The following is a 27,314-nucleotide window of genomic DNA, read 5'->3' as shown; positions in this document are numbered from 1 at the left end:
AAAATGTCCTGTCACTCTCTCCTGGGCATCTGAACTCAGCTCAGTTACATCACTTCAGCAGCAAATCCACAGCCACAGATGACTGAGAACAGGACACAGGACACTTCTAGGCCTCCAAGGAGAGCACACCCTGGAAGCCTGAGCAGAGGAGCGCTGGGCAGGACAGGACTTTACAGATTCAAATCACAGTTCAAATAGTGTAAGCAAAAGGCATCATAAAAAGGAAACAATGAGGTCAACTTAAAAAAAGCAAACCAACTAAAAGCTCCTGTTCCTGAAAAATGTATCTTCTACATTCCTATGTGAAGCTTTCTGATACATTATTCTTAGGGATTTTTTTTTTCATTTAGTATACAATATCATAACAATTAACCAAACATTTATTTCAAAGTCCTCTACAATAAAACTGTATCACCAGGAAGTGTACCTTGGATACATGCTAACACTCTTAGAGTCATTTATTAAAGATAGTTTTTTACAAAATATATGCTGTTTCCAAGGCAATTGTCATATTATTGAACTTGCGTTTTCTGCCACTTCTAAATGCACGTTGGAACTGTACAATCACAAATTTGACCTTTTTTTCCTTATTTTCATGAAATTCCCTATAGGATTACAAGAAATCGATGAAGCTCATTTCAGCTAATAATAGATTTACATTCATTACGTGCAAATGATCATATTTTGCATTATAACAAAATGACTCCTGTTACATTTGTTTCCCACAAAGTTATAAAAATCAAAGAAACAGTTCATACAAATGAAATGTTTATGGGTTTATAAATTCATTTTAAAAGTAAAATTTAAAAGGGACAGAAGGAGAGGGACAGGAGGGAAGGGAGATGAAGAATGGAATTACTATTTGTTACACACTTGTCCCAACTCCCCACAGTGAATGTAATCATTATGTATCATAAACGTGGACTAATAAAAATATAAATTAAAAAATAAAAGCAAGACTAATATATTTTCCTTATCCTAGATAAACTGATGGATTTTTACTTAAAGGCATAGAATCCTGTCTTTTATCTTTCACTGAAACCTATTTCTGCCTTCAGTGTTTATCATCTGTGTAATTTAGGGTAACTCTAGGAAGCCTAAAATAATACGACTCTTACAAGTGAAAATCTAGAACATTCCTTTCCTTTCCCCAAATACCTATTCCTCATAAAACATGAGACAAGTTGAGAAACTGAATGGAGAGTATGTCTAGTATGAAAAATTAAACGCAGTTGCAATTACATATTTACTAACAGGAACTTCCTTCATGTAGCACTAAAAAGAACATCTATAGACACAGGAAAAACTTTAATTCTGCCTTGAAGATAAAGGAATGTTACCAAAGGATACCCAAAAACGTTCATTAGCCAAACAGACCACGTTAGTCCTGTGCTTCTTTCAGTGGTTTTGCCCCTTTATTGATCGTATCACTGAGCTAGGAAAACAGGTGATATTCCTTTGGCAGCACAAATCCTTTTTTAGATTCTATTTGCAGTTACAGAATCAACTCTGGTAATTAAGAAAAAGCTCTTTTGTCATCGAAAGTACTGCACACTAAACAGTATGTTGAAAAATATTCCTGTTCTCACTGAAATATGTCAGATCTCTCATCCAGATTTATTAAAATTGTATCGAAGCCTTATAAGGTGCAGACAATCATGGAAACTGAATATGCATTCCTAAACGTTTCATAAGAAAACAATGTCAGGCTGTAGATGCAGCTCAGTGGTTGAGCACTTGCATTCATAATGTCTGGGTCAAATCCTCATCACCACCAAAAAAAAAAGGAAGAAAGGAAAAAAAGGACCAGGGATTTAGCTCAATGGCATAAGTGCCTGCCTAACAAGTGCACGGTCATGAGTTTGATCCCTGGTACCAAAAAAGAAAGAAAAAGGAAGGCAGGAAAACAATTTCTACTTCACTATATAGTATGTTTTCAAAAATCTTAGATGATATATAAAATAATGCAAAGCCACTGTGAATCAAAAACTATTTTTTTACACATAGGAGTCATAATGAACTGTGTAGCCAGAAAAGTGCACCATAAGAAAATCTGAGTTAAGTTACATGTTCAAAGAAAGGAGTGCCTGAACAAATTAAGTTTCTTAAATTTCTTTTTTTTTGAGACAGTCTCAATATGTAACCCACGCTTACTAGGCTAGCCTGGAATTCATGGCAAACTTCCTGCTTCAGCCTACCAAGTGCTGGGATTACAGATGTGCTCCATTTTACATGGCAACAATTAAGTTTCTAATTACCTACACCTTAATCAGAAGTCTGTTTTGCTGTTTTCAAATATCTTACATTTTTATGAAAATATGAATTAGGGAAGAATGAACTAGGAATTAGCACTATGAATTAGAGTACTGAATGTAAGGATTTTCTTTTGAAGACGGAAAAGAGCTTCAACATTATTATTCTGAAGCTGGGCATGGTAGTGGCCCACCAGTAATCCCAGGACGGGAAGATGAGGCAACAGGATCGTTGCAAGCTGAAGACCAGCCTAGGCTGCAAAGTGAGCTCAAGGCCAGCCTGAACTGCACAGTGACACCCTGTCTCAAAAAGACAAAAAAAAAAAAAATTATGTTGAAACAGCACAGATGTAGAAGGTGCGATAAGTAGGCCTCATAGTGAATAAGTATGAAAAGTGGAAAAGAAAAAAGTTTGCAATGGTGACGTTCCCATTACCTCAAAATGCCAATACTGAATGATTGATTGATAAGATACTGGCACTGAACCCAAGAAGCACTGAGCTATAACCCCTGCCCTATTTTATTTTATTTTATTTTATTTTATTTTAACTAGGTTCTTTCTAGTTTGCCCATACTAGCCTTGAACTGGTGACCCTCCTGCCTCAGTCTCCCAAGTATCTGAACATTTTCTTAGCTTTTATTTGTTATCACTGAATAACAAGAAAACAGACCAATATTCCAAAGGTATGAGCTGCAGGTACAATATAAATATGGATATATATTACAAATACAATTTAGGAAATATTTGTCAAAGATGGATTATAAAATCCTGAGCTCACTATAAAACTAGTTTTCTGATATGTAGTTACAGCACAATAATTTCAGTTAATTAAACTTAGTTGCACTGTAAAAAAAAAATACTCCTGAGTTTGAATACAGCTCTATTACAAATAATCCCCAAGTGATGAAAGATACAACAGAAACCAAGATGTTGGGCTGGGGAAACCAAGTTACTCTGCTTCCCTGAAACTGAGAAAATCCCCATGAAATAAAGCTAGCCACATTTTACATCTTGAATGCTTGTGTTATTTTATTTTTTTGTAGTCTAGTGAAATTTACATTTAAATTCACTTCTCTATCATCTACTAACCAACACGTACAAAAGTGAATGTGTAAATGTACATGTAACACATATATGCAAAGAACACCTGCGATGGAGCAAAGCCAAAACAATCACGTATTACATTTTTTGCTAGATGATTACACTACCCAAAATTAATCTTTAAGAAAACAAGTATTAGGAAAAGACAGAGAAAGAAATTGAAGAAATTTATACTGCTAATAATGATTCTATTCAAAAGTATGTGAAAATAAATATAGCAGTTTCTAAATCCACCATCCCCCTTACCTCCCCTCCTCCAAAACCAGTCTTGGTCACAAGATCTTATTCTCTCCACTTGAATGAGGCATCCTCTTCCATCTTCTATTTCAGATTTTTCCTTTTTCTTTAAAAGAACTGGCATACATCCTAAGTGGAAAGCATTCAAAACTAGCCTAGAAACAAGTCTAGTCACTGTGCATAAAATACTGTGTACCAGCACAACACAACCAACAACACAGCAGGAGACAGTCTTTTACATCCCATAAAGAGTATTCTCCCAAAGCTGCTGTTGGTTTTTAAAATTTAGTATTCTTTCAGTTCCCAAAACATCAGATGAAAACATAAAATCACCAGGGGATATTCTGGAAGTAAAGACTTAATATTTGCCTCGTAACTCTTTCACTAACTAGCTTTGTGTTTTCAAGCAAATTATCAGAATTTACTGATTCTTTAACTACAGATGAAGTGTCCCTGAAAATATCCAAAGCTACTTTACCTATAAATTTTCATTACTTTATGGTTTTTCTTCATTCAATTGGTGTAGGGAAGAAAAGGAACAACCCTTTCCTGAGAGACAGGTGGCTCTTAAATGTGCCCTGAAGGCCTGAAGCCATGGTTGCCAATGTGTGGTGGTACTGGGAAGTGGCAGAACTCTGAGGAGGGGAGGCCTAGTGCTTGCAGAGGACATGAAGTCCAGGCGCAGCTTGTCTCCTCCTTGCTTCCCTGATGCCAGGAGGTGAACAGGTTCCCTTCCCAGTGCCCTTCTGCCATGACTCAGCCTCACCACAGGGCCAAAAGCAAAGGCCCAAATGACCACTGACTGAACCTCTGAGCCAAGGTAAATTTTTCATTTACTCAGGTAATCTGTCTCAGTGACAGAAAGCTGAATTAACACACACAGGTGGCATTCTCTTAATTTCCTATTTTATAGCACATTTAAACAATTAAGGCTTCCATTTATTCTTTCACTCAATAATTAATTACTGACCACTTATCATGTGTCAGTCACTGAATATACAACTGAAAACAAACACAGAAATCTCTGTATCCCAGGCTGTCCCTGCGGGTGCTGGGATTACTGGCATGTGTGTGGCTCCAAATCCTGCCTCTAATGGTTTATATTTCAATGGAGTTCACAGTTCAAAAGCAAAAATCTTCCACTATTTTAGAGTAAAGTGTTTTAAAAACTCGTATCCTACTTTAAGTAGAGAATATTACTTAGTGTGGAGAATATTGAACAGGAATACACATTCTTGCAATTTAAGAAGCAGGGAGGTAGACTGTAATCAAAGAGGAAGGAGAGCAAGACATGCGGGAGGGAGGGAGGCCAGAAGGAAAGGAAAGGGGACGAGAAAAAGAGCTATGGTGTGCCCTGTACATGTGCCAATTGCCCAAAATGAATATAAACATGAAGTACTACACACATGTAGTAATAAACTAAAATAAAACACACACACACACACATAAGACATTAGACAACACTTCTTTGTGTGTCTTTTTGAGAGTGGGTTTTGCTATGCGGTTGAGATAGGCCTTGAATTCATTTGTTGCCCAGGTTAGCCTCAAACTTGCAGCAATACGCTTGCCTCAGCCTCCCAAGTGCTGGGATTACAGGTGTGCACCACCAAGCCCAGCAAGACAACACTGTTAACCCCAAATGATAGACTGTCCCCATCTGAACTGTTCATCAGCTTTATAAAATTTCTCTATTACTTCCAGACTATCAGGCTGATGATAATTTTCTGTGTTGATCTTTGGGCTCTCCAGTTCACTTCTAACGTATTATCTCTGTAGTTTGGAATATAAACCCTAAATTAGCTAAAACTATTTCAAATGCAAGTAAGTAGATCCCAGCAATGCAAAACAGCTACTTACCAGCATTCCACATTGGGTTCTAACTAGTCAGGGACTATCCTCTCCCTTTCTTCTTTGCAGAGAGGTGACAGGGATTTACTGGATAATTGATGGACTTTACCCTATACACTATGGATGAACTATTCATGGCCTTGTAAGATTGAAATTTCAAAGCAGTAGTTAGGCAGTACACATCTATAATCCTAGTCCTCTTTGAGACTGGACAGAAGAATCTCATTTTCCCTCCCCATGTGGGCAATTTAGCAATATAGGAAGACCTTGTCAAGATAAAATATAGGCTGGGGATGCAGATCAGTACGAAGGCCCTGGGTTCAATCCCAGTACCAAAGACAGAAAGAGAGACATGAACATAATCCAGGCCTTAAGAGGCAAATTCATATTCCAATTTTGCCTCATCTAAATAGACCCACATCTTGAAAAAGTATAGCAAATCTCTCTGCTCCTACTCTAGAAACAATTGGAACATTTGTTCTCACTCTCTTGGATTTAAATAAAAGTTCACAGATAAACAGACAAAAAAATATATATCTGCCACTCCTAAAAAACCTTCAAAATGACATGTTGGAAACTGTCATATAAAAAACATACTCCTCATTAGCAAGGAAAAGATAAAAATTGTACCTTCTTTGAAAATAACCAAAGCAAATGTGCTATCAAATATACAGGAAACTGTCACTGAGAGACCTGCCCAGTCAAGAGGATAGAGGGAGGGGTACTAGTTTTAGAAACATGCATTGACCTGGGCAGACTTTTAGCCTGCTCTGTCCTAGGCACAGCTCTGGGCAGGAAGGATTCCTGGGATTTCACAGACTGTGGAAAATGAAACACAAACATGTAAACAGATTTAAAAACTGACTATTCTCAAAATGACAAGTGCTATGAAAGGACAAGATGAGGTAGTAAAGAACAGGGTATAGAAGAGAACTGTTTTAGATGAAACAGTCATAGAACTGACTTGAGAAAAAATGTAATTAAGAACACGAGGCCAGTACATGGCATTGTTCTAAGAGAAGGGACAAGCACACAAAGATACTTAGCATGCACCGGCTTAGTCGCTTCAGGAAACTAAAGGCCACTGCGGCCGCAGCAGAGAAAACAGTGTAGGCGGTAAGTTCCAGACAAGGTCAGAAAGCCAGACAGGTGCCAAGTCACATCTGACCTTCTAGCAAAGCTTGCATTCTGACAGGATAGCGATAGGAAGTCAATGGAGGATTTTAATCATACAAAGATCCAGCAGAATTTATGTTTCAGAGAGCTAGAGAGAGAGAGAGAGAGAGACAAAGACTCTCTAATTGCAATGCAGAGGATGCCTGTTAGGCTAACAATAGAGTAAAAACAGCTAGTTTTTTCTAAATGACAACGTAAGTAAATGAAGGTACAAAAAAAAAAAAAAATAGGGAGACAAAGAGTGAGCAAATTAGAAGCCAACAGTCAAAAATGCAAACCACCACCCAAACTAGGACCTTCTACAACAGGAAAACAAATACTTTAGGGACACTTCTAAATATAACCTATTGAACTTACACACTTGAAAAACTATTCCCCTCATTCAGTCTGAGCCAGTAACAACTAACAGTGTCAACTCAAAGTATCTCTTGAAAGCCAACTGGGGAAGTCATTTTTACATTTCTACTCCTCCTTGGGCTGGGGTCATCTGCAAGCGTCTTTCCCCACTACACATAGATGTACATTCAATATAGATATACTATTCATCATAAATTGAGTTAAAGTTGGACTCACTGGAAAAAAGTCCAGGGTTACATCTCAACAAGCAGAGGTACCCAAGCAATTGCCATCAACTCCAGACTGGGAAGTTAAGGGACATGCGAAACTTACCTACCCAACTGAGTACAGATTTAATTTAATAGGTTATAGAGACTGCACACGATTGATTAAGCTGTTTATATTTATGGGTTTGAATCTTAAGAAGGATGCCTGGCCCATCCCCATTTCACTTCATAATTTTCTTCCTGTTGGAGACTAAAGAGCAAAAGTCAATTGCCTAAGTGTTGGTATCACACTGGAAACTAAAGGGCCGTGCATTTCAATTCCAACTCAAAAAATATGCTGGCTGAGCAGATGTAATTCACCAGACCCCAGTAGGCTAGGCTTGCACTGTTATCAGTCAAATCACACAGCTGGTGGAAATCAGTAGAGCAAATTAGCAATGTACACTCAACAGCTTCCACTCTACCAGAAAATTTGAGCTAATATTAAGATAAACCCAAAATTAACCCAAAGTTAGTCCAGCACTTGAGGCCCTGGTCTTACCATGAGGCAATCAGGAAGCAAGTGACTCACAAATGACATTTCTAATAGGACTTCTGTCAAAACTCCAGGTTCCAATATCAATGTGGCAACCTTCAGGCCTGACCTCACCCAGTGCCCTTCTGCCTACTCCCTTAGCCATTAGTTTGGCAGCCGCCAATCATGTGGTTTGTTTTTCAGACAATGTTCTAAGGCAACAGAAGGCTCGGTAGAGATTACCGAAGTGTCACCCACCCTATGATAACCTCAGCCTGAACAAAGCCACTTGACTTCTCTGGACTTCAGCTTCCTCAAGTAAAAGATCAAGATCATATGAACATTTTCCTCTTTGCACTACTGGATTCCATAACCCCAGTCTGACTAAAAGCAACATTTGTATTCTGATAGATTTAAAATAAAGTGAAGAACATTCTACAAATATATGGATAGACTTAAGTGAATAATACATTCCACATTTTCTCTACTGCTCAGGAATTATTTGTCATTACATGCTAGATAGAAATGGAATAATGAACATGTAGAAAATTTATTACAAAGAGAAAAAACTAAAGCAGCACATATGTGTATATGTATTTCTATTTAAAGTCTATGTATTTACTTACACACATACACACACGTGAAGACTAGAAGGATATACCCAGAAAAGTCAAAAGTCTCGTTTTCTAATGGTAAGGCTGTAAGCCATCTTCATTTTATTTCCATATGCAACTTTTTCTAGATTTCTATGACTGTGTATTATTCTACAATAGAAAAAAAAAAAAAACGTGTGTGTGTGTGTGTGTGTGTGTGTGTGTGTAAGAGAGAGGGAGGGAAGTGAGAGGGTCAGCATGTATATGGATAGCTGACATTTAACTAAACTCCATATCATCTGACCATTAAAAGTGTGTTTTGTTACAGAGTGACTTTTCTTTAATGAACAAAAGTAACAGACAGATATAGAAAGAAAAAGGATAATTTGCTTTTGTAGTTTATTAAGAATCTTTGAGCAAGAACTAGAAAACATCAGACAACTGTCTACCTTATTTTGAAGAGCCTCAGGTATCCACCCTATACCAGCCCTGCATTTCCAGTTCTTGCACATTACATCCTCTCAGGGATTTCATGTTTAACACAACACCTCAAATCAGAACTGCAAAGCTGATGAAAACTTCCTAGAATCCTGTATTCTCCAGCAATGAACTCAGGAAGTACAGAATCGCCTTAGCACAAATCCAGGCGACACTGCATTGTGCCAGGTTCTACAGGAAGCACACAGATACACAGGGGAAAAAGAGCCCATCCTACAAGGAGGACAAACTTCCCTGTCTTGCCTCCCAGTGACAATTCACTGATGGTTTATGGGGCTGGGTCATCTTCTGAGTACAATTAGGATCCTAGTAGTCAGAGGAGCTGTCCTGTACAGCTACAGACACACTGTCATTTGAGCACAGCATTCACTGCAGAACATTTGCTGTGTGCATCAGTCACCAACATCCCTGGAGTTCTGACTCAGCCACTTACAAGTTGTACAACTATAAGCTTTAGTGACTGTCCTCATCTATAAAATCTCATCTATATCAAAATTGATATAGAATTTCAAATAATGTAAATACAATGTAAAACGAATCTCCTAACCACACCTCCCATTGCTAATACCCGAGATCACTGAGCAAATACAAGGAGTTCTGAACCCTTCACATTGTTCACATTTACAAGGCAGAACTGGCCCACATGGAAGACTGCAGCAGAGGAGGGAACAAAAGCAGGGCAGCCTCACAGGGCCACAACCCTGCTTTCTCTAACTAGCACTCGCTCTAACCAACCAAATACACCTAACACTCACAGACTGAGGAGAGGTAAATCCCATTGCTTCTCTGAGAAAATAGTACAGGTCTGTTCTGGTAGTTCTCCAGCAACTCCCTCCAAAAAAAATACTATTTCAAACAGAACAGTACTTTTTATTTATGAACTGTTTTATCAAAAATAAATCGCTATCAACCTGAGCATCTAATCCAAAGGTGGGCCACAGGTTACCTTTTACAGAGGCCCAGGGAAGCAGTTGACTTTCACTCCAGGTCAGGCTCTAATCATATGAAGTCTAGGGTTTGTAGGTCTCCCACAAGCACCTCAGTCCACCCTGGCCAACATAAAACATTCCCTGTAAAGGCTGGTCAAAGGTTTACGATCCAAGTTAGCCCATGTCACTAGAACAACTGCTCCACAACAGTGGCTTTTCTTCCTTTATTCAGAATGGTACTTCTTGGGCCAGAGATGGAACTTAGGGGCACAGCACTTGCCTAGCAAGCGCAAGGCCCTGATTTCAATTTCTGGTACCATTAAAAACAAAAGTTACTTTCAAAATAGTACTTCTTGGTATCTATTTTGAGTTTGGAGAAGCTGGGGAGTTGCTTTCTAACTCTATCACAAACCGAGGACAATATCTCGTTTAGAAAAAAAAATACATATATATATATATAAAATCAAACTAGCCAGCCACAGTGGCATAGATTCCCAGCACTCAGGACGCTAAGGTAAGACAATCACTGGGAGTTTAGACGAGCCTGAACTATCTAGCAAAACCCTGTTTAAAAAAAAATATATATAAATATATATATATATATATATATATATACACACACACACACACGCACACATATGTATATGTATATGTATATGTATATGTATATATAAAACTCTGTAATTTAACTTTCTAAAGAAATCATGCTATTTCTCCAGTATGTGCACCTTCAAGGATAATAAAGGATGATACCTCATCTCAGGTTATAAAAACTTTGGTTAACTTGATAGCAAAAACTGTCAAGGATCAGTGATCCCATCTTAACAGTACCAAAATGAGTCTTACTTGGTCACTCATTCAGAGCATGCCAACCAGAGTGTCCCCTAAACCATGACCCGTGCCACACAATTCTTTTCATTCCACAGATTCCTAAAGCAGCTCCCATCCTGGGTGGTCCTCCCCTTCCCACCACTCCCTAGGTATCTCCACCAAGGAGTGACTCACTCTCGCCCTCTCATTTCAAGTCTGTTCAACCCATTCTTACTAAACTCATATTGCTGATATCTGATTTATATTATCTCAATTCTCTGTAATATGGAATTAATTATTAACTGATGCAGAATCAAAGAAACTGACATTAAAAGAGACCTAAAAGGAATTGGACTTTTAATCAACATTTTAGATGGCTCTACATACCTATCCTACAACTGTAAGTGAGCACCGGAAAATGCTCACTTAAACATATCAGAAAATCCCATTTGTTTGATGTTTGTATTTCTTTGAGTTTGGCACTTTGACCAAGCACTAAAAAACACTGACTATAACAAAGCAAGGACAAAACAATGACAACAATGAGCAAAATCACACAAGCAAAAGTCACTCAGTAAAAGGAATGGAACATAGGATTAAATAAACTGTATAGACTGACTAATTTAGCCAATTATTTTCTGCACTCATTTTTATGAGAAAAATGCCCTCCACTGTTACAAAAGGAGGTTAAAAAAAACAGGCCATAGAAAACAAAATTTAAATTTCACCAAAAAAGCAGCATATAAACTCAAATATGAGTACCATGTTTTCATCAACTCAGCAAATATTTATGAAGCATCTACTATGCTAAATCTGTAAATAAATAATTAATAGTTTTTCCTAAGAAGATTCTAAAGCAAATGTAAGTGATACTAATAAAGTTTAGACAGGGATTAAGACAATAATTACCCCTAAAAGGAAGAACAGGTAGGTTTCGGGACAAGTTTATAGAGAAAGCAGTAGTTAATGCTGAAGATTCTGTGGGCTAAAAGTGACTGTGAACAAAGGATAAGTGAATACAGCATTTTCAAGACAGAGTAAAAGGACACTAAATCTGGGAGCAGGAAAACCAGGAAGATTAGTCATAAACATCTAGACACAAACTTCCAAGGATCCTAAAACAATGAGGAGAAAGCACAGAGCTAAAATAAAGTTGGAGGGAGGCCTGATGAGGTGGCTGCCGCAGAAGCGGCAGTCCTTAGCTTCTGTCACACAGAGGACTTCTCTCCAAGGGTTACACCACTCTTAGCTGAGAAGAGGCCCTCGGAGTACCTTGTGCTTATGGCCACAGCAGTCCCCAAAGGGCCTTAATACTCTAACTGGCCACTACTCTTCAGGAAATGACTGAGGCTACAGATAACTTTGGGAAAGCTTTTACCAACTTTGGCCCAGTAAGTCAACAGGACTTGCTAGCCAGTCCTCACATATCCTCCTAAGGCATCACCAACACCCTCTTGATCTCAAAAGTCAATCTGTCCTATCATTCACCTTCCTGGTGCTTCCTCTCTCAGATTCTGCCCTTGAGACTCAAAACCTGTCCCTAGAAAATTTGATTACACTCTCTTCTCTCAATTTCTTTTCACCATGCCAGAACCCTGAAACCATGGAAAAGTTAAGAATCCAAATCATGGCCACATGCTTGCAAGGCAGGTGCTTATGCCACTGAGCTAAATCCCCAGCCCCTTCAAATCTGATTTTGAAAGCTGAACCCTAGTAACATTTTTCTAGCATCTCATGAAGAGATTACTATTCTCACATTTGAATCTAATTTCAGGTAGTATGTCAGGATAGCTGTCTTACAGGCATCTGAGTTAGTTAGACATATTACAGGCAGGCAGGCACGGCTGGGCCCTCAAAGGAGCCACAGCACAAGTTCATAGACCTTGCAGCCTGGGAAGAGACAATCAGCTCCTGCTGTGGGCCAGATCTCAAGGCAAAGGCAAAGCAAATATAACCACATCCTAAGGATCCACAGCCCAAATAGCCCTCTATCACCCTGAAGAAGTCAGGAGTAAGCATCCCAGCTCCCTACAGGAAGTCACTGCCATTAAGCATGCCTGCTTATTACGCGACTGGCTCCCCATTTGTTCTTAATGTAATCAAGCTTACCTGAGCAATTAATCTTATTGGTGAAAGGGTTTTGGCCCAGACAGGACAATGTAGCCAGGAAAGCCTCAACGGGAAACAGGAAGCCCCTATCTCCCCCGCCCCTAGAAATTTACCTGTGAGGCCGACTTCCCTGCCCCTGGGAATTTACCTATGGCGCGAAACGTAGGACCAATGGGCTACCCGTGCATCCCTGATGCCCCCTTAGGTTCCACCCCAAACCGAGGCTACTTACATACCCCTTACGGCACATGTCTACCAGAGAGATCCCCGGACCCCAGCAGTGGGGGGTGCCAGTCATCTATCTCCGTGTTCTCAGAATAAAGGCCTCTTTTTGTTTTATACTTCTCATCTTTTGGAAAAAATCCTATCAATTGGTTGACCACAGTTCTGTCCCACCTTATGCCCACCTTGCAAGTTCCCATTTTTCCCCACCTTGGACCCACCTAACCTCATGATTTTACTCGATAAAAGTTTATAGAAAAGAGAGTCTTTGGCAACCCGCTCAGGATCCCTTCTGTCACTCTCTAAGACAGAAGCTTTCTTTTTCTCAATAAATATATCACACTCAACCTCTGTTGTTCCTAAAATTCATTCTTTGATATGAGAGAACACGAACTCATACTGGACATATAGTAAGTCGGAAGTTTCAGCTGCACCTGTTGCTAAAACATTAAACATATCTGAGCCAAGTGACAACTAGTCCCTTTCCTAAGATCTTCTGTCAATTAAATGATTAAAGAGTTGTAATGCCTAGCTTAGAACACTCCCAAGACCCTGCTTCTGTGTGTTCCCATTTCATTTGAACTGTAAAATACTTTTAGTAACAACTCTGTTTATATCCCCCAACTTGCAGGTGGATTTTCTCGAGTTCACCTCTCAATTTTCCCTCTATCCTCTCAAAAACCTTACCCATTTTGAGCTTCATGTCACAGACTTTACCACCTATTATCCCTTCTTGCTACCAAACTTATCTCTGTCTTCACTCTTGCTGTCTTCTGTATCTATATATATCTATCTGAATGCTCAATTTCTCAACCACCTGACCTCCACACCTGTTCTTTAATCACACTTCAGTCATTCACTCCCATTATCATAAGGCATCATGACTTTTTGACCAGCTCTTGACACTTCAGTCTCAAGAAATCTACCTGTGAACATTGCCTTCTCTTTTCCCAGCTCATCTACTCTACTACTGTTTCCATTCCAAAATCTTGGCATTAACTGGCCAAACCTTTTGCCTACTATTCATTTCCCTCTCGGTCACTTCTCTTTCTGTGGCATTTAGGGTAAAAGTCTATCACTGTAACCTCTCCCTTGCAAACACTCTTAACTCCCTCCTCCTCTTCCTGTTTTTTTTATCTAGAAAAATCCCCAATCTAGTTAAACCCAACTATCAGCCTACTCTACACTCTCACCTAAATGACTGAAAAAATACCTGGGAAAGAACACTCAACCAAAACTGGCCTCAACCTCAACTTATGGTTGCAAATCTCTAGTGGGCAATCCCTGCTGACCAGTAGTCTTATGACATTTTCCCTGGATATTTCAAATCTCTCTTCCCCAACTTGTTCCATGCCCCACCCCAACACCAGCGCTACCCTACTACATTAGGAAAGTAGAAGCAATCACATTATGAGCTTCATTTTCTCTCCATCCAAATCATGCCCTCTCATTCCCATACCTTTCTCTCTATAGTCCTTCTTTTCTACTAAGAATTAAAGCCTCTGTTCTCAATAAAGACCAATTCCCCACCATGAGGCTCTGCTCTGTTCCTGAATCTTCAGGAATTTTACTTCTAAAATTATCATTCTTTCCTGCTTTTCTTCTCTACTTAGTCATTCTGTCAGGCTAGAAACTTGTTCTATTATTCCCTGGTTCTATCAAATCCTCCCTTGACCAACATCTCCTCTCAAAAGCTATTTCCACTTCTCTGCTTCCCTTTATAACAAAACAACTTCAGAGATTGTATCTATCAATACTGTCTCCACTTCTACAACTCAATTCAGCCAGCTTTTTCCCCAACCTCTCAACTTAAAGCTATACATCAGGTTGTCAAAATCACGAATGACTTCATTTCACCGAACGTGAGCTCTGTAAACAACACTAGAACCATCTCCTTTTTAGAACATTTTTTCGTTGTTATTGTTGTTTGTTTGTTCTGGTACCAGGAATCGAACTCAGGACCTCATACTTGCCGGGCAGGTACTGTGCCACTAAGCTATGTCCCTGGCCCCAGAGCATTTTGAACTCTTCGCTTCAAAGACATCATGCTCTCCTAGACTCCTCTCTGCCCATTGGCAACTTCTTCTTCTTCTCTATATAATAGTTGTTCCAAAGTCCCTTTTATATATATATATCTTCTTTGAGCATCAAATACAACCTATATACAAATAATTCCTAAAATCCCTACTGAAATCTCTAAACTCCAACCACTCAATTGTATGACATCTCCAAACTGTTTCGTAACTCAAACCTAACACATCAAAACAGAACAATTTCTGTCTTCATCAAGCCTGTTTCTCTGGCAAATCTCTCTTTCTCAGTCAACTGCCCAGTTGTTCAAGTAAAATAAAAGATTCTACTTGATTCTTCTTCCCTCCCTCAAGATTATTTTACGAGCAAACTCAGTAACCTAACACTACCTCAAAATTATATCCTAAATCTATCTACTTTATTTCATTTTTAACCCAAACTTGTCCATATAATAACTTTTCAGTTACAAAGCTAAAGTAAGAGTTAAATCTTGCTTCCAGGCTTCTTCTCTCACCTCCCATAATCTCAGCTACCTATAGCACTCAGAGCAGCCTTTGATAGTGTTTATTTTCATATCACCCAAAATAAGTTCTTGGCAGGTAAAAATATTATAAAGTATAAAGACTGTGGCTAATCCAAGCTCTACTCAACAAAAATCTTACGTTAGTATTTAAGTAATACTCTCATGTTAAGGAAAAATTACTTTAAGATTTTAATTAATTTTAATTTTTTCTACACGGAGAAGTAAATTTTAAAAATTGAAAAACATTTATATAGCGAAATCTTATATCACTTCACTCACCTGTATACAATCAGTTATATTATTCTAAAATGAAGTCTAAAATTCTACTTTGGATTTTAAAGCCCCAAAGGATGCAGCCCTTGCTTTCTGTTTAAAGCTTCTTTGAGCACTATAGTAAATTAAATAATGGTACCAAAATATATCCATATCTTAACCGCTAAAATCTATAAGCATTATCATCTATGAGGGAAAAAAAAAGGACATTGAGATGGGAATATTATCTATAACTTTGTATTTAGTGAGCCCAAAGCAGAGATGAACCTGTAATCCTAGCACAGTAGAAAGCTGAGGCAGGATAGCAAGTTTAAGCTAAGTCTGCGCTACACAGTGAGACCTTCTCTCAAATTTAAAAAATAAAATTAAATTAAAAAAAAAAAAAAAGGTCTGGGACTACGTCTTAGTGAAAAGGCCCTCAGTTCAATCTCCAGTACCCCAAATTAATTAAATTAGCTAATTCATTAATTTAAAAGGAATAAGAGTGTCGCTCAGCGCAAAGGCCCTGAGTTCAATCACTAGCAGCACCTCCAGAGTGAGCTCTCAGTGCAATAACATTGCATTCAGGTAAGAAAGAAAAAGAAGGTAGAGAAGTTTTCAGCTAGACAAAAGAAAAAAGGCACTGTGCCACACAGGCAGCAACACAGTAGCAAGGCCACAAGCTAAGGAAGGCCAGAACCACCAGAAGTAGAGCACGCAAGGAAAAGATTTTCCCTGGAGCCTCAGGAGAGAGCTCAACGCCTTGATCTGCCAGTGAAACTGACTTCAATTCTGTACTTTGCACCCTCCATATATTCCTTATATTTGGATCAACCAACTTCATCAATCCCCACCTTAGAGGCAGAGCTAACCAGTGTAAATACTCTTTCCAAATACTCTAGATTCTCCATTTCTTCAGATACTTTATGAAATTTCTTCATGCTCATTTGTATGGGAGTGTGGGAGTCTGAAGATCACAGGCAGGACCTTGAAAGGCTAGGCAATCACACTGCCCACTGAGTGGCCCCCCAGCCCTCTCACTCACTCTTTTGTTCTGTATTCCCCAACAGCCACTGGCTCACTTTCTCTTTTCCATCAAGTTATGCTTCCTGGGAGAATATTTGAGTGTTTTTTTACTTGTTGTTGTTATTGTTGTTGGTACTAGGGATGGAATTCAGAACCTCGTGCTTGCCAGGCAGGCGCTTGTGCCACTAAGCTAAATCTCCTGGCCTCTTCAGTGTTTTTCTCTACTTCACTTTTCATTTACTCCCTAACTGTTGGATGTTCAGAATTGACACATATGTCATTTCCTCAGTATAATAAGATGCAAGAACACTGCAAAGGAGACCTCTCTTTACAGCCCACAGTCCCATCTTCCTGGGCTCCTGGCCTGACTACACTTGTCAATCTGCCTTGAAGATAAATTTGTCTACTCAATGAATTTCTACCAAGTCTATACCAACCTACAAGTTTAGAAATTCTATGTGTATTAGAGTGGATACACTTCTTTCTTTTTACCTTTGACTAGCTGGATGCAGTTGAAAACAAAACCTTAAGGAATAGCCAAAGCATGAAATATAAGGATCAAGTTTGCCTAAATCACCCAGAGAAGGAAACCACGTACTAACAAAAACTACAACATTAGCAAATTATGCTTTAGCTTGTACTATTTTCAGGTCTTTCTGTTACAACACTTTAGTCTGCCCTAATCACTAACAATCAACTGATAAGAAATATACCAACAAGAAAGGAGACTCAGAAAATTCTGGAGGTTTGGGACGTTTTTTCAAGAAATGGAAAAAAAATGTGCTTCCCAAAAACAAGTAAAAGCAAGATGTGGTGGTACATGTCTGTAATCCTAGCACTCCAGAGACTGAAGCAGGAGGTACACTGAGCACTCCAGACCAGTCTGTGCCACTCATGAGTTAGGCCAGCCTGAACTACATAGCGGGACCCCACTCAAAAAAATGAAGAAATAGATAAAAATAAAAGAACTGTCTCACTGCAAATATTGCAGGACATGCATCTGTATGTACCTACAACTTGCACAGATTGTGTTCATTTTCCTAGTACCATTCAAAACCCAGGTACTAGAGTAGAAAAAGTATAATTAAGTCCAAGTTATATGTGGTTTCCATATCCATTAAGACTAAGGCTTTTATCAATGTCACAGGTTCCTAGAATTCAAATCAAATGGCACATTAGCTTAGCAAACAAGCTATACTGTACATCCTACTGTGTGAACAAGTTTAGCATCACTGATTCAAACTGTGAAACTACTAAGTAAAGTATCAAGATCTGTAAGTATTGAAAGGCAAAGTTCAATGAGTTGAGCAGTATAATCCAAAGTAGCAAAAACCAGTAAGTACATGATAGAAATGGAAATAGGATTACCTCTTCATTTCAATGCTCCTTTAAACAGTTTAACACTTTTTTTTAATCAGAAAAATAACTCGTGTAACTTTGAATCACTAAGCCTCTCTAACCCTTTTGCTTACTGATACTACACAGTTCACTGTTGATTGAAAGGTTCTTGCCCTAATATAAGTTACTGTACAATTATAGCAGTGGCTGAAGGCCAACTCCCCTTCCTGTTTGCATGCACAGACAATTTCAACTGGTTCCTCACACATCATCAATATCCACCCCATGCGCCACTTTCTGATCAGATAGCCCTCTGCCTCTCTGCATCTGGTCAAAGGAAACAGCCCAACCACCATGGGTTGTGTGCTCCTTTCCATGTCCTCACCTCAATAAACCTGTTCATTTTGTACTTTGTGCTTTTCTATTGTGCCAGAATACTCTAACATGCAAAGTGCTAGCCCAGTGCCTAGGAAATGGCAACTGCTCAATAAATAATCATTTTAATATTAACGATTATTAGTAAAAAGTTAGCGTTGGGCTAAATCACTAAGTGTCTCACTATTTTAAAATTCCATAAGGTTGATGATGTAGCTCAGTCAGTGGCATAGCACTTGCCTAGTATGTGGAAGGCTCTGGGTTCAATTTCCTGTACCCCAAGAGGAAAAAAGAAATTCTATGAATCCGTATTTTTTAGAAAAGTATTCCGGTTTCTCAGTGTGAACTGGGATGGGGAAAAAAGGGTAGGTAATACTAGCAAACAATGAAAAAATAATAATGAAGCTGTATTTGTGATAATGGGTCCTCCGAGCATAAGTGTGGAAGGAGATATAAAGGATGAAGTACTCTCTGGATATGAATGTTACCTTTAGAGAAGCTGGGAAAGGAACCTCAGGCTCCACAGAATATAAAGAAAACTAGCCAGGCTCCAAAGGTGAACCAAGCCCAGTTAAGATTCTCTTCCTCTTTTTTCTCAGAAAAAAAGGTAATAAAATACCTCATTCGTTTTATGTACATTAAGTTCATGTATTCCAGTCACCTGGTTTTACAGAGAAGAAAACTAGAAGGCAGAGACCATCATGTGACTTCAGAGCAGCCCAGAGGTAAATGCTGCTATCCAAAGTCTCCCTTGATCCAGCCCACATAAATAGCCCCAGTGTTTTGTTCATTTAGCATGCACCTCTGTTTGATAAAAGTAACAAGATAAATTATCAGTGGCCCTGGTTAAATTAATCACCCAGATTCTTTGTGTAGGTGGGTTGGAAGGGAGACTTTGGAAGCCTAGCTGATGAATATGTAATGACTTCCTCATTTGTAGATTTCTTCACTGATTTTCTTCAGGGTTTGCTTTTATGCCAATTCATTTGCATAATATACTTTAAATACTAAAACTAGCTAGGTATGGTGGCACACCTCTCTAATCCCAACACTCTGGAAGGCTGAGACCGAGGATTAAAATTTTAACCCAGCCTGGGCCACTTAGTGATTTAGTTAAAATCCTGTCTCAAAATAAAAAACAAAACTAAAAGGGGCTGGAGATGTAGTCAGTACAAAGGTTCTGGGTTCAACTCCCAGTACTACAAAATAGATAAATAAGTATTAAAACTTCCAAATATATAAGGAAAAAAGGAAGTTCTAAAAAGAGGTACCCCAACATCTGGTATACACAGATAGACTATGTGAAATACATCTATAGTAAAACATTATCTGAAATATATCTATAGTATTTGCATATTATCTGTTATACAATCAGTGATGAGTACCTGAGAAGGAAATTACCTGCAACTATTTACTAAGTATCATTCATTTGCAATGCACCAGAGATAGGCATGTGAGGTCTTTAAAACTGTGTAAGAACCAGCCTCTTCTTGAAAGAAATGATGTTTTCAAATATATATATATATCTATATATATGAATGAGACTCAGGAGTAACATCAAAAGAGCAGTTGAAGGGTTAGGAAATACTGTAAACTTACCAGGGCTGGGAGGGAAAGCCTCTGGACTGGGAAGGCAGGTAAGGCTGAAGGAAGAGCATGGGTGGGGTTTTGGGGGTACAGTGCGAAGTAAGAAATGTGCTAGTTTGGTGCATCCCAGAGAAGAGAAGGGGCAAAGTCTGGGGCAGGAAGGCAAAATCCCAGTGTCTCCAGACAGACCCTTGGACCTCACCCTGCAGGGCAGAATAACTCCTGGAAGGGTGGAGCTGAGGGGAACAAGATCAAAGCAGTCTTGACCTTACCACAGTGAAACAAAACATCCTTTCTTTATTCAGTTTAAATAAAAGAAAAACAACTTTTTAAGAACCTAGTGCACAAACTGCATTGTTCTCATACATCTGAAACACATTTCTGAAGCTTACATTTAGAGACTTACTGTGTTATATTGAAATAATGACATAAAATCTTTACCAAAGCTTTCCAAAAATATTTACAATGAACATAAACATGTTTTCCTCCTATGTGTATGAACACCTAAAGTTCCCTAAAGTGGTCACCAACACATATAAGTAGTAAAGCATGTGTCACTCAAGTCACTAAGCCCTACGTACTCAGCGGCTGTCCCATTTGATAGTAGCAGTTTCTAGTAATTCCATTTTCAGAAAACAGCCTTGAGCCAGACTTGATGGCACACATCTGTAATCCTAACATTCTGGAGGCTAAGGCAGGAGATCAAGAGTCTGGGGCCAACCTGGACTACAAAGTGAGACCTTGTCCCAGTAAAGTCTAAAACACAATAGTCAAAGGAGGGGAGGCGAACAGGAAAAAAAGAAGCAGCAACAAACACCAATCTCAGGAACAAATTCTCTGTGATGAATGTTACTGCTATGTATATATACATATATCTAAAACCTACCAATAAAATAAATTTTTTTAAAAAACATGAAGAGTGGCATAAGCACCTACCTGCCAAGTACTAAGTCATGAGTTTGATCCCCAGTACCAAAAAAATAAAATAAAATAAATAATAAAAAATAAAAATGATAAGGGGAAGAGAGCAAAGGGAATAGAAAAAAAAAAGAATTAAGGGGCTGGGGATTTAGCTCAGCGGCATAAGCGCCTGCCTTGTAAGCAGGCAGTCGTGAGTTCAATCCCTGGTACCGATAAAAACAAAAAAGACAAAAAAAAAAAAAAAAAAAAAAAAAAAGAATTAAGATGTATTCTATCCAAGCACCAACTCCTCATGAGGAATGTAAACATTAAGTATTGCAAATGCATTAATAAAAACATACAAATTAAGGCCATAAAAAAATTAAAAATAGTCTCTCAGTTATATTTTATGAGGTTCTTTTCCCTCTCCTGACTAAAAAAACCTTTCACAGAATTATGTGGGTAATCAAATATAACATTCCACAAAAGACATTATTTGAAGAATAAAAAGGTTAAAAAAAATAGAACTAAAAACTTGAAAAATGTAAATTAAGCATTGTTCAAAAATTACCCACAAGATTGGTGGCTTATACCTGCAATCCCAGCACTCATGATGCTGAGGCAAGATCTGGAGGTTCAAGACCAGCCTGGGCTCCACAGCAAGGCTGTCTCAAAAAAACAAAATAAAACAATAAACACACACACACAAAAAAACCCACACTGGGAAGCCATGCAGGTACAGACAGGAAAAACACGAAGCCAATTCCCTCTTCCTGTGCCTCACTGGGGGAACCCTTGTCTGAGCAGCCTTCGGTAGAAGTCTGTGTGATGAATGACTGAGGCCATTTGCCAGCCGCCATGTGAACAAACTTAGAAGCAGACCCTCCAGCTCTGGGCAAATCTTCAAAGACTATGGCCCTGCTGACAGCCAGGCTTAAGCCTTCCCCAGTAGAGCCCTGAGCCAAAAACACCCATGTTCCTGAAACTCAGAAACTATATGCAATAAGTAAAGTCTATTACTTTTTTAAAAACTACAGCAGTATCTCACTTTTGAAAATACAACATTATTTCATTTGCCAAAATTATTAAAGATGCTTGCAACCACTACCTTAAAACAGTGTCAATACATAAAGGAAAACAGTTCTTCTTGACTCATAACATCTCTAATTCCAAAATTGTAAGTTTTCTTCATCAAGCAATTCTCCAATTCTCTGAGGACGAAAAACAGGTATCCTAAAATTTATTTAAATTCTGCGACTAGCTGCTAAGGCTCAATCCCACAAAACTGCTCCCTAACACTTCAGACAACACTTTATTTACGTGTACCTTTATGTTGGAGACCACTACGAAGCGGCTCTGAGTGGGATTTAAAATTAACTAATTGACTTTCTGCGTTTATCTGTGAGTCTGTCCTAGGCCCTTGGTGTGCCAATGGGAGCTGATTCATAGTAAGTGAACCTCTATGAATCACTGGCCCTGGCTGAGGCTGGACCTATGTGGCCTATGATGCCAGAGATACCTCAAAAGGGCAAGATAAGGCCACAGCTGAGGACACCTGGCTCCAACACCAATTAAGTAGATAAAGATTGCAGCTGCAAGCAAGTCCCTCCTGCTGTCTCACACTCAGCATAAACGTCATCCTGGAGATAAGATCGTTCTCCTAAATTGGCATAATTTACTACTTGGAGAAGTCTTTGAAGTGATTCCCAAAGACCTGCTCATTTCTCGCACTTTCCTCAGTATTCCTTCTCTTTGTTTGAAAACCTAATAAACATGGGCTTGTCTCAGCTTCTGGAGTCTCAAACTCTGCTAGAGGGTTTTGATCCTCCTGGAGCCCTAAAATAATACCACGTGTCTCATTTATTTAAGCCTTCTCCATACACTCATTTGGGAGACAGGGGATCTTGGCCAGGTCCCCAGTACTCCAATAATAAACACAGTATACAGGATACAAACACACAGCCAGGGGAAGCACAGAGCAAGGTGTGGCAATGGTGAGATGCTTTCCTGCCTTCCTAGGATTGTTCTAGCACTTCTATGTCTGCTCAACAATTCAGAAGGTTTCCGAAGTACACACTTTGGGGCAAAGATGCAAGTCTTTTAGAGATCAAGTGCCCAAACTGCAACCCAAAACCTACTTATTTATCACAAACTGCCCACACTGCAATTAAAGTTTTTCAAAAATTTTTAAACACAGTCTCACTAGCCTTGAACTCTCAGCAATCCTCCTGCCTTAGCCTCCTGAGTGTTGCGATCACAGTTATATGCTGCTAATTAAACTTGAATGCTCAGCTGCTTGAGCATTGCTGGGGCAACTTGGTGCAACATGTGCCCAGTGAGTCACAAGTGCCATAGGATCACCATCACTGCTTTAGGGGTTTTAGAAAGATTTCTCTCTATATATACATATGATTTCTGTAGTCACTGGCTCTCTACTCACCCCAAAAGTGAATGATAGGTCCAAATTCCAATTTTCTAAACACATCATAGTGCCTTGGTCAAGCAGCTCCATCCTGAAACTATGTAGTAACCCACCAAAAGTCCTGTAATTTTATTACTATCCAAAATTTCACTCATCACTCCAGGATTCCAAGGGTATTAGAAGTCTTGTGAGAAAAAGGTATGAAGATATGCTTTTAATTATATCACAATGAAGCTGGTAATGTAGTTTAATGTAGAGCACTTACCTAACACAATAAAAAAAAACAGTATCACAACATGACCTGATAAATTTTTAGTTGGGAGAGAGAAATCTTCAATTAACCAATTCCTCCAATTAATGTTAGTGAACTAATAGAAGCAACAATTAACCTAATTAAAATCTGCTACCCAAATCAGATTTTGAAAGAAGCAACTCAAACCTGTCACTCAAAAAATGAGACAGCACAAATATGTTATACATGCCAATCAAGAACCTCCAACAAAAGATGAAAATCATGGAAAACAAACAAACAAAAAATAGTTACATATCCAGGACAGGAATTAGAACTCTGGCCAAACTCTTAACCACAACAATTACGGAAATATCCCCAAGTACTCAAACCACTTGCCTCTCTTGCCTCAGTTATTCTGAGAGCCTTGGTCATACATCACAGGAAGAGGTCTATCTTACAGTTGTTAGACTTCCTGGCTCCCAGCTGCACTGGCCTTGGTCTTTTTAACTTGGAGTTAAACTTGATCATCTCTCCCTCACACATTTCTTTTATCCATCATGCCAGCAATCCTGAAAAAGCAACATATTTCTTTTTTTTCTTCTTCCCCTAAAGCATCACTTTCAATACTTAATAGAATTAACTAAGTATTGTGATGAGCAACTAAAAACACTTTGATAATACCTTTTTAGTTTACTTCCATTCACTACTCCTACCTGCAAACAGAAATCCTGAAGACAGTCGGAAGGCGGGCAATGCTAATGGTTAGTGGCTTTTCCAATACTTCAGGAGAAAACAAACTCCCATGTCACAAAGGACAGGAAAGAGCAAGCCTTCCAACATGTTTTCAAGCAAGTTTGTGAAAAGTGACAAGAATGAAGTTAGATGTTTAAGACTAAGTGTAAGCAAGTGTATAAAACATTAGAGACATAGGGAAAAATATTAAGACACGTATCAAATTTTATTGAAAATTTCTCATGTACGTTTGCACAGTAAGGTCAATTTTGAAAGCACATGACTGAATTGGCTTTTTAAAAATTAGTGCATGTTGGCAATACTGTTTCTAGTTCCAGACATCTTCCTACAAATCACGTTTTTGGGTTTTTTGAGAGTGAAGTCTCACTATTATAGTTCAGGTTAGCCTTGAACTCATTATGTATACCAGGCTGGTTTTGAACTTGAGGTGACCCTCCTGTCTCAGCCTAATGGGCATGTGACAGAACGTGGCTCCAAAATGTTACCTCTTTATCCATTATACTCAAAGGCACTGCTATGCTACTTTCAAGAGATTTCTTTTTTTTTTTTTTTTTTTTTTTGCTGTTATTGCTATTAAGATCCAGGGAGTGCTGCAGCTTGACATAACGCCCCTGAGAAACACTAGGGCATTTCGACACCCACATCATAAGGTTCTGCAGCTTGCACACAAGCACCTATTGGGCAATGACATCCAGTTCTCATATGATGGCCTGCAAGGGCTGTGCGACTTGGAGACTAAAGCCAGGAAGTTCCTGGTCCCGGCACGAGTCTCACCATTACCCTCCACACTGCAAAAAGAAACTCTTCATTTCATAAACCTGGAACATATATGAAATACTAACAGTTTTGTTTTAAGCAATAAGTGCTCAGCGTAGCTTACTTCCTTTCCACACCCTATTTATACAAGTTGAGTAAACTAGCTAATTAGCTATTTCTATAGCTGCCTCTTAGGATATTTATAATGTGTCCTGTCATTTGAGTCGTCCCTCTCACCAACACTGTGAGAATCTGAGTTTCTCTGGAACTCTTTAGGAAGGCTGTGCCCCTGGTGAACACTCCTCTGCACATGGTGCAAGACTGTCTAGAGACCAGTAAGACCCACACATCCCCAGGCCAGGTGTGGTGGCGCACCTGCAGTTCAGCACTTGGGAGACTGAGACAGGAGGATGGCTAGACCAGAGAGAGAGAGAGAGAGAGACAGAGAGAGAGAGAAGAGGGAAGAGAAGAGAAAAGAAGAGAAGACCAAGTCTTCTTTAATCTAGCAGCACCTTCCTGCCAAGACACTCTCTGCAAATCTATTTGTGCTGCTAGATGTTACTACGAGGAGGGAGAGGCTGTCTGCAGTTCATCAGTGTACACCTTCCATTTCTTCCCAGGCCAAAGCCAGGTCACACCCAGGCAGCAGAGTTTCTCAAAGTCTCTGTCCCCTTCCAGAATGGTCCCCACTCCAGCTCCAGAAAGGACCAACAGTCCGCCTCCTCAGATTATCACTTTCACAAACTCAAAGTTTGCATCAACTTTCACTGAGATACAAACCCTTTCCCCCAAAGTCCTGCCGCTTTCCTCGGCGACTTACAAACACGCACGACCCGCCAGGGCTGCCCACAACGTCCACAGCTAAACCCTACGAAGCACACGTCCACCTTCCGTGGGTGAAAAAATTCTCAAATCCTTCCCCCGTTTCCCGCCACCACGGGCACCTACCGCACCCCCGGAGCCCCAGAAGCCTCGCCCGGCCCAAAGGGACCGCTCCCCGCTCGAGTCCCCACATGGGGCCGGGCTGGCGCGGCAAACACACCTGGGAGGACCACGCGCGCGAGGGCGGCGGGCGGACAGCAACACCAGGCTCCTCCGCAAGGCGCAAGCGCCTCCGCGGCCCGCAGACTCGGCCCCGCGCACGCGGCGCAGCCCGGCAGGGCGGCCCGACGCCCGCGGCGCCTCCTCCGCCCCTCGCGCCTCCTCCTCCGCCCCTCGCGCCTCCTCCTCCTCCCGGGGGCGGATCCCAGCGGGTCTCCGGGGCCTCGGCTCGGGTCTCCGGGGCCTCGGCTCGGCTCCCGCGGCCCAGCCAGGGAACGCGGAAGTGCGGGCGGGCTGTGGGGCGCGAGCCAGCGAGGGCACGCGGGGACGCGGGGCGCGGCCCGCCACGGAGGCCCCGGCCGCGAGCTGCGCTTGTGCTGTGCCCGCGGCGGTGCGGACTCCAGCGCGCCGCCCGTCCCCGCCGCGGGGCCGACACTCTCGAGGCCCTGCCGAGCTAGGCCGGCGGAGGTGTCGGGCTTACCTGATGTCCTGGCGGCCGCCCCACCGCGGCTTCCCCGGTCGCGGCGCTGGCGGTAGACAGCCTCGGGGCCTAGGGACGCGTCTGCCAGCCAGCCAGCGGACCCCGGGACCGCGCCGCCCGAGACCAGCCCACCCCGCGCGCCTGGAAGTGCGCCAGGCCCTCTGACCCCGCCAGGGAGTCAACGCCGACTCCTGCCGGGAGAACCGAGCCCCGCACCGGGGGTGGGGGTGCGATGCTGAGCAGGGCTCCCCGGACCCAGCTTCGCACAGGTGGGGGGACCGGAGAGCCCCGGCTGTTGCTCTGCAGCCTTCCCACCTGTATCCCCCAAAACCGACCCTGCCCACTGAGCATGCCCAGCTCACTTGTTGACACTGCAAGGGCTAGGCAAGCCTAAGGAGGTTGCAGATGGGGTTCTAATGGACCCCACTTCTTTACCACTTTGGCTCTGAGGACCTCGGAGTGATAGAGTGATCTTTCTGTTGTAGTACTGAAAACTACCCAGGCCAGAGTTAGAATGGCCTTCTAAACCAAAGCAACCAAATTAGTTTGAAGGAAAATCTTATGCTCCAGAGGGGCGGTACTTATATGGCAGTATATGTGCGGGTGATGCCGATATTGTGAAGGAAAATCTTTTTAAAGTGGTGTTTTTAAAAGCACTTAATAAGTGGCTTAATATCCTCAAAAAATGTAGAATTTCTAGAATTCTCACAAAGGAACGTGTACATTCGTTGAATCCCAAACATC

The 27,314-nt window shown here is 40.5% G+C and overlaps 1 protein-coding gene across 6 annotated transcripts in view; it reads right to left on the bottom strand.

Moving 5' to 3' along the window:
• Positions 1 to 26,709, bottom strand: part of Gpd2 (glycerol-3-phosphate dehydrogenase 2) — a 137,759-nt gene extending 111,050 nt beyond the window's left edge. For 2 of the 6 annotated variants that reach the window (XM_063259113.1, XM_063259116.1), the window contains exon 1: positions 26,091 to 26,228. The gene's annotated coding sequence lies outside the window, so the exon portion shown is untranslated. Of the gene's footprint in view, positions 1 to 23,935; positions 24,092 to 25,996; positions 26,022 to 26,090; positions 26,229 to 26,570 lie in introns of those variants that run through there. The other 4 variants (XM_023561018.2, XM_005007688.4, XM_063259117.1 and 1 more) reach the window with 4 other exon arrangements.
• Positions 26,710 to 27,314: the final 605 nt, after the last annotated feature.

This window comes from Cavia porcellus, unplaced genomic scaffold, assembly GCF_034190915.1.
Source record: "Cavia porcellus strain 051 isolate PalLab524CR breed Dunkin Hartley unplaced genomic scaffold, mCavPor4.1 scaffold_12, whole genome shotgun sequence".
NCBI classification, from domain to species: domain Eukaryota; kingdom Metazoa; phylum Chordata; class Mammalia; order Rodentia; family Caviidae; genus Cavia; species Cavia porcellus.
This window is presented reverse-complemented; position numbering and strand designations above follow the sequence as displayed.